Below are 12697 nucleotides of genomic sequence, written 5' to 3'. Positions count from 1 at the left end.
CATTCCGGAACTCGTGTTATAACAAGAATGGAAAAGCTATGATCGCTTCACACATTGGTAAATAAGTGACAACTTTAGAGCCCTCGAAACTTCTAGACATCATCTATGTCTAAAAAAACTTAGCACACACGGTGGCCGCTAGGAAGCGGTTATGGTTATGCTTCCCCTCTCCCCTCCCCTTTACTCTAAGTCAGCCGTTACTGCGGCGGCTGCGGCATCATGAGTTTGCTTGGCAACGCCAGGTGCGGCGAAAGCTCAAACTGCGCTTCTTGCCTTGTTGCACACACAGTGCATGCGGCTGCTTCGGAACGCAGGCCGAAGTTTTTGATGGGCTCGAGCCCGCGGCCAACTTCTGCGGGAGTTTCGCAGAACGCGGCACCTACTCGTCGGCCGGTTCTGTGCTGAATAGAACCACGGGAATCTCTACACCAGCCGGACGCCCCGAGCAAGCTGTTAGCAAGTCCAGTACCTGGACTACAGGCTTTCCGCTGCAGCACACTGCGCGATTAGGGGGAACTAGACGTTGTTACGGAGCATGGTTTGGAATATTTACGACTGCTTTTACTGAAAATGTTTTGATCGCAAAAATTAGAAACAAGATCTTCCGGCTTCAGTTCGTAAGTAGTCATCACAAGAACTGAAAACAGTTACAGGAAGTACAGAATGCCTTTGAAGCTCGGTATAAAGAGCACATACGCAGAACAGGACAGCTTTTGGTGAACGTATCGTTGCACAAAAACACGCAGTCGCCTATATACAACTTAATACTGAATTTTTGTACACCGCATATGCTTAACATGATAGAAGAAATGAAGACAGTAGCAAGAGGAAACACATAGAACGTATTATTAACGAAAGAAGTGAGTGTACCCAATTTTTTTTTATTTCGCCATCTTTGAGATGAAGATTTAAAACGGTGGTGCTGCGGACGTAAGCGGTTTTTCTGCATGTCTGATTGGTGTTGTATAGTGGAAGCGACGGACGACTTGTTCAGGCCAACTTATCAAGCTTTAACTTTTATTATTTACGTTATACGACTTCTTTTGCGTATTTTATACTCTCTGCAGATTGTTTTTACTTGGATTCATTCACGCTTGTACCTTAAATAACCCATTCTATTTCTCAGTTGCATTACTAGTAGCATGATTTATGATTTTTTCCTTGTAACATGATTATTACTTGCAATAACAATACTCACTTAAAAATTTTTAGATTTCTGTTTATGAATTGTATGCGAATTCTATAATTTTTTGTGTGTGTTTCTCCTAACTTATGTAAGCCCAACATGCTTCTTCATCCTAAGCGTATCTATGTAATTTATCTCGCCAAAAAAAAAGTAAGGCTGTCAGCATTTTTGCACCGTTACTGTGACACAATACTCCCTCACAAGTTGAATAAGTACGTTTCATTTAACTAGTATGAACTTTTAATCTTAGAATTTTCAGGTACTGTCTCAATCTGGGTTCTTTTCTTAGTTCTGTCGATAGCTGATTAACAGTTGACATCGGTCAACTGGGATTCCACTTTTTGTGAGCAAGAAAGTTTCCAACAACGCAGTTAGATACCTTTCCGTATGTCCTTTGCATCCTGACGAGCCATGTGCCACGACGAAGACTGTCACATTACGGAAGGAATAGAAGTATAAGGAGTGAACAGACCATGGTAACAGAAATGATACTTTATTTATAATTATCTCAGTATCAATACCTTTTTGGCAACAACTGAAACATTCTTACTCTTAACTGATTACGCAATATTCTTCTCAGAATATGTAAAGGCTAATGAAAATTAGTACATCACCCAGACTGTAACACCTGTACCTAATACTACACGTGACCAGTCAATAACCATCATGCAAACTGAATACATCTCCAGACCAACGTTAAGCCCATACTGTTACTAATATATCCGCATATTATTTCGAACATACTGAACAAAAGTTCTGATATTTCAGTTCGCGGTAGACAGCCACTTTACTGTCTATCGCCTCCCCTGTTTTTGAAGGTACTTTCCTACCTATCTGGTAAGCAAGCCTCCTCCCACTTCTAGAGTTGGCCGAATCTTGTTTGACGTACTGCTGGAACAGATTTATTATTTTGTCCAAGCTGTTCGTGATAATCCTACTGCTTCACTTGTGTGCTGGTAATAAACTATTGCAAACTAATCTGCACTGAAAACCAACCTCAAAATACCTCCATGTGAGCCGATCGACTACATCTTTTATCGGCTCCAGCATTTCTTTCATTCTTTTCCGATGCGGCGTATTCAAGGAATAATTTTCCGCAAACAATAGGTAGCTCCCTGAGCTTACGGTTGAACAGCATTGAGCGACGTTTCCACCGTTATGCCTGTTTCGGTCTCTGTCTCCGCAGACATGCTTATGGTAATGGTTTCTTCGATGCAGTCATTAATTCTGGAAGAGGTGCGCAACTTCCGCTGTTCCATCATTACGTTGTCGGCATCGCAGTTTCAATGAGTGCTCTTAGCTCATGCGAATTTGAATTATTCTGTTGTGAATGAGGCTGGAAACAAAGTATAGAAATCTGTCGTAAAACTTCCAGAAATCGAAGCGCACCAATCTACCATGTGGTGACACACATTTGACGCCCTAGGTTGCTATTTCTATCCTAAACTGTATCTTCCCTACTGCGCCATTAGAAACTTATATACACGCTTCTTCGTGGAGCCCGATGAACTTGTCGTTAACATAGCTGGTGCAGAGGCACGGAATGAAGTGCTGATTCTTCTGAAACTTCCATTAAGAGTGCTGCTGATGGTGAAATGGCGAACCAGTTCGTCAACGTGCTCATACACCCATATGCTTTTTAAGAAATGTGGCTTGAAAGCGTAGGAAGAACCATGAGGCACCTGTTATTTATTCTTTAGTAACTGCAGATCAGTTTGTAGAGTTACAGTCTGTTTTATATGTTCTTATTCCATGATGTTCAGGGTGCATCTTGATACTGAAAACTGATACAGATGAATATACACGATAATGCAAATAAGAAAACTGCAGTAAATGTTCGTCCGCAATCGACCCTTCTGTGAGATAACTGCAAACGTGAGGTTACGAGCCGACACTGACTTCAGCGTCAGTATTGTCTTAGTAAACATAAGGTACAGGGATATGCCCACTTTCCTCCATCTATTTGGGCCAAAATTTCTCTCGTAGCCTATGCTAGGGGAATGTCCTGGGTGCACGATTGCGAATCCGAGGGTTTTGATGCTGTTGTAAGACCATATGTGATGCACCAACAAAATACAACCTATGAAGTAATAGGTCTCGAAAATCCTGTGCTATTGCCTACAAGATCAGCTGACCTCAGTTCCGTGGATTTTTTAGTCTGAAATAATCTCGAAAGTTAAGTTTGCAGCATACCCGTCGCGTCGGTACGATTGGACGACTATAACACAGTACTTTACAGTACAATAAAACTTTACTAGGAGAAGCAGTGGTTTTTGAAGGAATTCGTTGCTCACTGATGAGTACATTACTGTGTCAAACTACGTGAAGAAAAATGTCACACATCTCTAACAGGTACAAGTTTAAGAAAATTGTAGTTTTTAAACTGCTGAGGTATAATGGGCGATCAAAACGTTTCTGTTCCATGGCCGTACAGTCCAGATTCGATAAGGCAATGAAACAAAATTGTCGTAAGCACTAAGGCAATAATACCACCAACGAACCAGTTTGATGGTACTCGCTTTGTAAAATACTGTATCCTGCTGCGTGAAGAAGTCCGCAACTGCCTGCTGCACATCCTCCTTCGACAGGAATTGTCGACGCTTCAAGGTATTTCTTCAAGGAACCGAAGGCGTGATAATCGCAATGGGGAGAGTTCAGGGCGGGTGATCGTGTGTCCCCCACTTGACGTAACTTCTACGTTCAAGACATCTGCGATATTTGGGCACCTTGTATCGAATCGCTACCGGCACCGAATTTGGCGCCCAAATCCACAACGGTGGTTTTCTATAGACGTGCTGCGCTATACACATTATTTACTCTCAGATGGATGTCTATCGACGTTTGTCCTTCGCCAGCCAAAAAAGAAAAAATTAACAACAGAACGTTGGTCCTGTTTCAACGCATGTCGGTGCGTATATACACTCATCGAAGTTGCGCTATGTTGCAGATATAATGGAGAAACGACGTGAAACCGATACTTTTTGACCGCCCATCATAGCAATGTATTTCTCGTTAAAGTAGACAGGGAGTAACATGTTTGTTAGATAAGTTTGACGTTTCAAATACAGCAGTATTAAATAGGACAGTATTCATACGGAACTCAGTGGCGCCTCGTAATCACGTTGCGCAATCATCTAAAAACATTTGCGGATCAAAAATTTCTATGAAGGAATAACAGAATTATAGGTGTTTTGATAATAACCGTACCTATTATTTCGTTACAAAATCAAACAGTTTTGTATGAAGACCATGTGGAATGTATACTCAAAACTGCGTGAAACTGAAATGTCATATGGAAGAAATGTGTCAGTATAGCTAGACAACAAAATATGATTGGACTCATAACGCTGGCCATGAACCGTCTTTCTAGAAACTGGGACAGAATGCCAAGTAATATACAAGGGGAAATCAAAAAGTTATAGTTTCAAGATGTTGCTGCAGCGTATGTGGAGCGTAGAGAGACTCCAACTCAAGTTTATAAGCACCGACAAGCAGGCAAGAGCTTAGTCTGGCATTCCCGACTAAGTCATGTGTGCGGTAAATCCGGAAACATGAACTATAAAACTAAACTAAACTCTGCCCGGAGAGGGCATTAAGGCCCAACGGTACTGATCGGCCGCCGTATCATCCTCAGGTCACAAGAATCTCTGGATGCGCATATGGAAGGGTATGTGGTCAGCACATCGCTCTCCCGGTCATATGTCAGTTTATGAAACAGGAGCCGCTACTTCTCAGTCAAGTAGCTCCTAAAATGTTCAAATGCTTATCAATTCCTAAGGTAGCAAACTACTGAGATCATCGGAACCTAGACTTACACGCTACTTAAACTGAAACTGTCCACCCCGATAGCTGAGTGGTCAGTGTGACGGATTGCTGTCCTACGGGCCCGAGTTCGATTCCTGGCTGGGTCGGAGATTTTCTCCGCTCAGGGACTGGGTGTTGTGTTGTCTTCATCATCATTTCATTCCCATCCGGCGCGCTGGAGTGATATGTAAAAAGACCTTGTAACGGAACATATTAAAGGCTTTACTTTAATGAAGTATGTGATACCCTCCAAATTCAACCAGTTTAACGAGTATTTATGATAATAGAAGAGTTATTGTGTATGTTAACAATGATTGCACAACATGTCTCCATAAACAGTCAACCCATTAAATTATACTGAGTAACTGACCCGCACAAAAGTTAATATCACTTGATCACTGATACAGCAAATGTCATCATGTAAAAACACTAAGTTTATCTTAAATAATTAATATGAAGTACGAAAAATAGTAGCCAACTTAGGTATTTTGGATCTCCTTAAATAAAAATCACCCAGTGAAACCTATTTGTTCACTAGGAGCGTTTTCACTCAGTATTCACGTAATCAATCCTATTTTAGACGAAAACCAATGTAATTCTTAATAATTCATGTTAATTACTTATTTATGCAAATTAGAGAAGTCAATTGACAAACTTCTAAAAAACGGCCTTTTTGTAACAAAGAATTATTCTGTCAAGTCTACAAATCTGTCTGTCATTTTAATAACATGTTAAATTATGTCACTCGATGCAAATTAATAACTTTTCTGCACAAATTATGATAACAGATGTACATGTGACTTATAAACGATATCTCTTTTTAGTAGTTCTTTTACAATGTTATAAATACAAGCAGCAAGAAGGGTCGAGGAGGCAGTCGGAATGTCACTTTGGTAGAGTGTGTTTGTGTGTTATTGTTTGAGGTGGATAAACAATGCAAAGATCATGTAATGGAAGTACTACTTTGTGTTGTGTCATGGTCTTTGGTGGACAGTGGAATTAAGATGGCCACCAGAATAATAAATATTTGAAGGTTACATATTTGTTGGTTTTGCTCGTTCTTTATCATCAAAAGCACATAAAAAACACGGGACCTCATGTTTTTTAACCCTAGACAACCAGATTTAGAGCCAGCATCAGCATCGAGACACAGCAGCGATCCAGCAAGCAGCAGCGATTACTACAACGCATTTTAATGGCGCCAACCAAACATCAAGTGCTAACAAGCTCCGTAAATGGGAGTGAAATAGTGCGATTACAGCAATTAGCAATATCAACGACTAGGCGACCATTACAAAAGTGGGGGCTCGTCCGGGATCTTTAAGTGCATCGATGATAATAGTGCAGCGATAAATTTCGTAAGTGCTTATCATTCCAAAAAAGTTTATTTGTGCAGTGTGGCAACAGTGAAAATATGTCAAAAATAAATAAATAAATAAAGTGTGTTTGTGCGACTACGCCGCTCGGAAGATTAACATCTGGATTATGTCAATGGAATTCATCAATCAAGACTTCAGCTTCGATAAAACCGAATAGAAGTGAAGAAAGTCAACAGGAACACCGATCACGACATAGCTACATATAGCAAGGTATTTGTTGTTGTTGTCATTTAAAATAATTATTAGTTAACATGTCTCTACCTGAGAGTGATGAGATCGTAGGAAATGTAAAAATTGAACCAGGGGATGGTGAACAATTAAACTTAACAGTGTGGGTAGCAGGGTTTGCAACTCAAATAAGCTCGCAACTTAAACAGTCAACTGAACAAGTAAGTTTGGATTTTAAACAATCAAGTGAACAAGTAAGTTTGAAACTCACAGATAGACTTGATAAGTTAAGTTTGGATTTTGATCTATTAAGTACTCATCTCAATGAGAAGTGTGAGGAAATTAAAACTACCCTCAGTAAGGACACTAGAGAACAGTTGATACACTTCAGAAAAGAACTTCAAGTTAAAGTTGAAAGTTTAAATGAAAACATACAAGCTAACACAGACAGCATTGCTGTCATCTACAACCGAGTAGATACTGAAGTTGAAAGATTAGATCAGAGAATAGACAAAACTTCAGAAAACCTTAAACAAGAATACAACCTGTATACCACTAATGTAGATACAAAAGTAGAAAATATACACACTAAATGTACACAATTGGAGGACGCATTGATGTCCAAACAAACGATTTACAATCAAAATACAATGTATGGGCACATCCAAGTGAAATGCTTTCCTGGTGAAAATCTGAACCCTATTGACTTTATTCACCAATGTAAGGATATGTTTGTTGTAGGAATGTCAGATAACATAAAAATTAAGTTAGTAAAACGGTTCCTAGAAGGGGAGGCCCTATCCTGGGCAAATGAGAATAATGATTCTTAGAATACTTTTGAAGAGTTTGTAGCTAAATTTATTTGCAAATTTTTGTCACAATCCATACAAGCCAGATTAAAGTCAGAAATTCTAAATGGACCAGTGTATAGAGGGAAAGTAGGGGGAATGCAAAAATTTAACAGAGATCAATTGAAAAAACTTGCTCACTTGAATAACTCTTTTGATATTATGACACAAATTGATGTTTTAAAAAGAAGGTTACCAGAGAGACTGCAGTGGGAATTGGTCCATGGACCAGACGATTCAATGGAAGAGTTCCTGAAATTTGTAGATAGATTAGATAGGGCCTTGGAAAGAGAAAATAACAAAAGATTTGGCTCTGACAACAACCAGTATGGGGGGTGGAACAGGAATGTAAATAGAGATTATTATGGGAGGAGAGACTTTGAAAATACTGGAAATAATGCTCCAAATAGGGGAGATAGGAGATATGAAAATGATTTCAGAAACAATGCACAGGAGGGAGGATGGAGGAGAGATAACAGGAATGATAGAAATAGGTATTGGGAAAGAGAACAAGATAGAAGGGGGTTTGTTGAAACTAGTGAACAAAACGACAACTACAAACGGACAGACCGAGGGAACCAGCCGGGAAACGGTGGACAGTCCCACTAGATGTCCGTAGTTTTGGGGCTAGACAATATTATGATAGGACAACATACAACCGAAACTGGAAAAGGAGAGGATACAATGTAAAGAGTAAATACCATGAAAATACTGATGTTGTTAGAATGAACAAATTAGAATTTAATAAAAGGTTTTGGGATACTATGAGTAAAAGTGATACAGTTAATAAAAACAGGGTTCAAGCACAGGTAGTTAGTGAAAGTGCAGAAGTTGAAGGTATTACAGAGTTCCATAGCTGGGCTGAAAAAGATACTGGTGTTAATAAAAAGTCAGACACACCACAAATAGAATCAATTTTGGGGGGTTTATTTGATAAGAAGGGGGATGCCGAAGTGTTTAATGGAGCCAAAGACTCGATTGCTGAGATTCAGATACATAGGGGGGAAACTGAAGATGGGGTTGTTGTGGAGGAGGAGGAAGAAGTAATAGAGGGACAGTTAAATAATGATCCTAAATCAAGTGATGTTATTGATGAGAGTGTGGAGGAAGAAATAAAAGTATTTATAGAATTGAAAAGTGGTGATGTAGTAAAGGTAAGTGATGTGACAAACATGGGTAATAATGAGGTTAATTTAAGTGAAATGCAGACTAGGGAATGTGTATCTGAGGACAAGCTATTGCCTATTGGGAACTATGAAACACTAATCTATGAGAATGGTAATAATAATAATAATAAAGAAAATATAAAGGGATGGAATGTAAATGTGTGTTTTCAAGAAAAAGGGGAAAAGTTTTTAGAAGTTTTGTGGAACAACTATGGAAACTGTATAAACAAAGATGCCTTTTGGAAAGAATTAGCAAAGGTAAGTGCAACCTTGTATCCTACATGGTGGACAAGAATCCGTAGTGGATTTCATAAAAAATGGGCTGAAAACAGTAGTTTGTTAAGTGGCAACACAGTGTTAAGAGGGACAGATAAAAACAATGGTTTATATTTAAATGTCAATGCTTTGCAAACAGAGAGGGATGTGTCTAAGTGTAGGAAAGAGGAAATAGACTTAGGAACTAAAGAAATTGAAAATGATCTATTGTTTGTAAATACTGAAATAGACAATGATGTTGAGCTAGGTTGTCCAGATGTTAAAGTAAACATTTACATTGGTCCATTTGAAATAAACGAAAGCCCACATCCTAATGCGTATAGACATATCTTTCCCAGATCAAGAAGGTTATTTGGATTAAGAAACATCACTGAATTGAAACCATATAAACATGATTAAGCACATTTCCCTGTTTGAATACAGTTACTTACCCATTTTCCGTAAAGCATTTTATCAGCAAAGAATTTTACTGGGTGGGTCAAATAGCAACTACCACTCATCCTACAGACCCTGGAAAAGTTCCAGATCTCTGTGACAATGTTTTTATATTTTTATTGTCACTATTGAATATTAAATTTGGAGACATCTTCTTTACTTGCAAGGGGCAAGTTTAACCATGCACCCAAAGAGGTGACAAACATTTATTACTTTCTGTTTGTATTGTTGAATATGGGACATACTTGCACCAAATATAAAAGACAATGTAAAAATTGTTGTGCAAGACCCATCATTTTGTTACTATTGTTTTCTTAGGCATAAGATATGTGGACAATTTTCTACAGCTTATCAGATGTTCACCAAGTTTGATGTTTGTGTTATGTTGTGACCAATTTAAGTGTCCAATTTTAGTATTAATATGTTCTTGTACTATCTTGACTGTGTCTCAATGGGAGACAAGTTTTTTAAATATTTTCTTTTTTTTTAAATGCATATTATATTCATACATGTGACTTCTGTAGTGTTTGTGTTTATATATCATGTCCATACTTCTAATTATGTTCTTTGTTTTCATTTCCTTTATGTGGCTCAAAAAGAGCAGACAGTTGCAATATTTTCCTATGGACATCTGACCTGTCCATCTATGTAATATATTTATGTTCCTTCTATTATCTTGATTATTCTGTGACTCAATGAGAGCTGACTTTGAAATAATTTACATATATTTTTATATATACCTTAAGATCGCATGTGATATATTTTTGTCTGTTTTTGATCATTTTCCATGTGGCTCACTGGGAGCAAAGATTAAGTTTTCTTTTACTTTCATATATTACTAAATATTTTTATTATGCTGTCATACTGAGAGCCATAACACAAAGTGCATTTGAAACAACATAACTAAAATATTTGCAGGAAAAAGTCATTTTGAAATGGTGTAACGGTCATGGTATACATACACATTATGCATAGTAAAACAAAAAAAAAACAAAAAAAATTATTAAAGTAGTACTTTTCCAAATTTTAAGCATTTGACACATTTGTCCTAGTCGGCTAATATCATTAAGATTCTGTAAATGATATTACCCGAGGGGGGTATTGTAATGGAACATATTAAAGGCTTTACTTTAATGAAGTATGTGATACCCTCCAAATTCAACCAGTTTAACGAGTATTTATGATTATAGAAGAGTTATTGTGTATGTTAACAATGATTGCACAACATGCCCCATAAACAGTCAACCCATTAAATTATACTGAGTAACTGACCCGCACAAAAGTTAATATCACTTGATCACTGATACAGCAAATGTCATCATGTAAAAACACTAAGTTTATCTTAAATAATTAATATGAAGTACGAAAAATAGTAGCCAACTTAGGTATTTTGGATCTCCTTAAATAAAAATCACCCAGTGAAACCTATTTGTTCACTAGGAGCGTTTCCACTCAGTATTCACGTAATCAATCCTATTTTAGACGAAAACCAATGTAATTCTTAATAATTCATGTTAATTACTTATTTATGCAAATTAGAGAAGTCAATTGACAAACTTCTAAAAAACGGCCTTTTTGTAACAAAGAATTATTCTGTCAAGTCTACAAATCTGTCTGTCATTTTAATAACATGTTAAATTATGTCACTCGATGCAAATTAATAACTTTTCTGCACAAATTATGATAACAGATGTACATGTGACTTATAAACGATATCTCTTTTTAGTAGTTCTTTTACAATGTTATAAATACAAGCAGCAAGAAGGGTCGAGGAGGCAGTCGGAATGTCACTTTGGTAGAGTGTGTTTGTGTGTTATTGTTTGAGGTGGATAAACAATGCAAAGATCATGTAATGGAAGTACTACTTTGTGTTGTGTCATGGTCTTTGGTGGACAGTGGAATTAAGATGGCCACCAGAGTAATAAATATTTGAAGGTTACATATTTGTTGGTTTTGCTCGTTCTTTATCATCAAAAGCACATAAAAAACACGGGACCTCATGTTTTTTAACCCTAGACAACCAGATTTAGAGCCAGCATCAGCATCGAGACACAGCAGCGATCCAGCAAGCAGCAGCGATTACTACAACGCATTTTAATGGCGCCAACCAAACATCAAGTGCTAACAAGCTCCGTAAATGAGAGTGAAATAGTGCGATTACAGCAATTAGCAATATCAACGACTAGGCGACCATTACAACCTGCATCACGACGACCGGACCTGCCCCGCAAGGGGCCTCCCTGCCAATGACGCCAAACGCTCATTTCCATTTCACTACTTAAACTAACGTAAACTAACTTACGCTAATAACAACACACACACATCCCCGAGGGAGGACTCGAACCTCAGGTGGTAGGGGCCGCGCAATCCGCGGCATGGCGCCTCAAACCGTGCGGCAAGTAGCTCTTCAGCTTGCCTCACAGGGGCTGAATGCAGCCCGCTTGACAACAATTCTCGGCAGACCGAGTGGTCACCCATCCAAACACTAGCCCAGCCCGATAACCCTTACTTTGGTGATCTGACGGGAACCGGTGTTAACACTGCTGCAAGGGCGTTGGCGAAACGTGAACTATAGAAACTTTATTATCAAATGCATCCGGATAAGACCAACGTGCTGTTGTTCTTTACTTGGCTGCTTAAGAATGAACAATGACAGACATCCGTCGTAGAGTGAGGAACGTTTATGGAGTAGTATTTCTGTAGAAAACCGCCGTTATGCTCTCATATGCCAAGTTCATGATTATGCGCATCCCCATATAACAAATGTCGTAAGTCTAATTAAGTGGACTGAAGAGGGAGACGCCAGAGCACACTACCTATAATCCTCCTGAACTTCTGATTCCGCCCCAGGCGATTATCACGCCTGGACTCCCTTAAAAGAGGCCTTGAAAGGTTGACGATTCCTGTCGGACGAGTCTGTGCAGCGGGCAGTTACGGACTTCTTCGTGCAACGGGACACGGCCTTTTACCAAAAGTGTATATTTAACTTGGTGCATCGGTGAGATGATGGCCTCAATGCTGATGGCGATCTTGTCTGACTGGCAACCGATTATAGATTGTACGTCCTTCGAACAGTAACTTCTTGATTCCTGTTTATTGAAAATGAGTCCACTGGAAAGAGCAGTGGAGAAACGAAATTGTAAGAACAGGAAAATGTTGAAACAAATGAAGCGGCAACCAAGGATGTAACATGTAGCAAGTAGTCATTGCGGAAATATGTAACACAATATACAGATTGTTCGGAAATCCCCGTTAGAAACTCCTACGACTTCTAGAAAGATGTGAATAGATAATATTCTCAGTCGGAATATATGGCGGGAAACCTGTCGTTTCCGTGCTACGATCATTTGAAAACTTTTTGGCAACGTGAGCATTTTAAAAAATATTTGATTAGTCTTGACGCAATACATAACTGGTCTTGCAGTTCCACTCATT

The sequence above is a fragment of the Schistocerca piceifrons genome, chromosome 3, assembly GCF_021461385.2.
Source record: "Schistocerca piceifrons isolate TAMUIC-IGC-003096 chromosome 3, iqSchPice1.1, whole genome shotgun sequence".
Lineage (NCBI taxonomy): Eukaryota > Metazoa > Arthropoda > Insecta > Orthoptera > Acrididae > Schistocerca > Schistocerca piceifrons.
The sequence above is the reverse complement of the archived record's forward strand: the minus strand, read 5'-3'. Positions refer to the sequence as shown.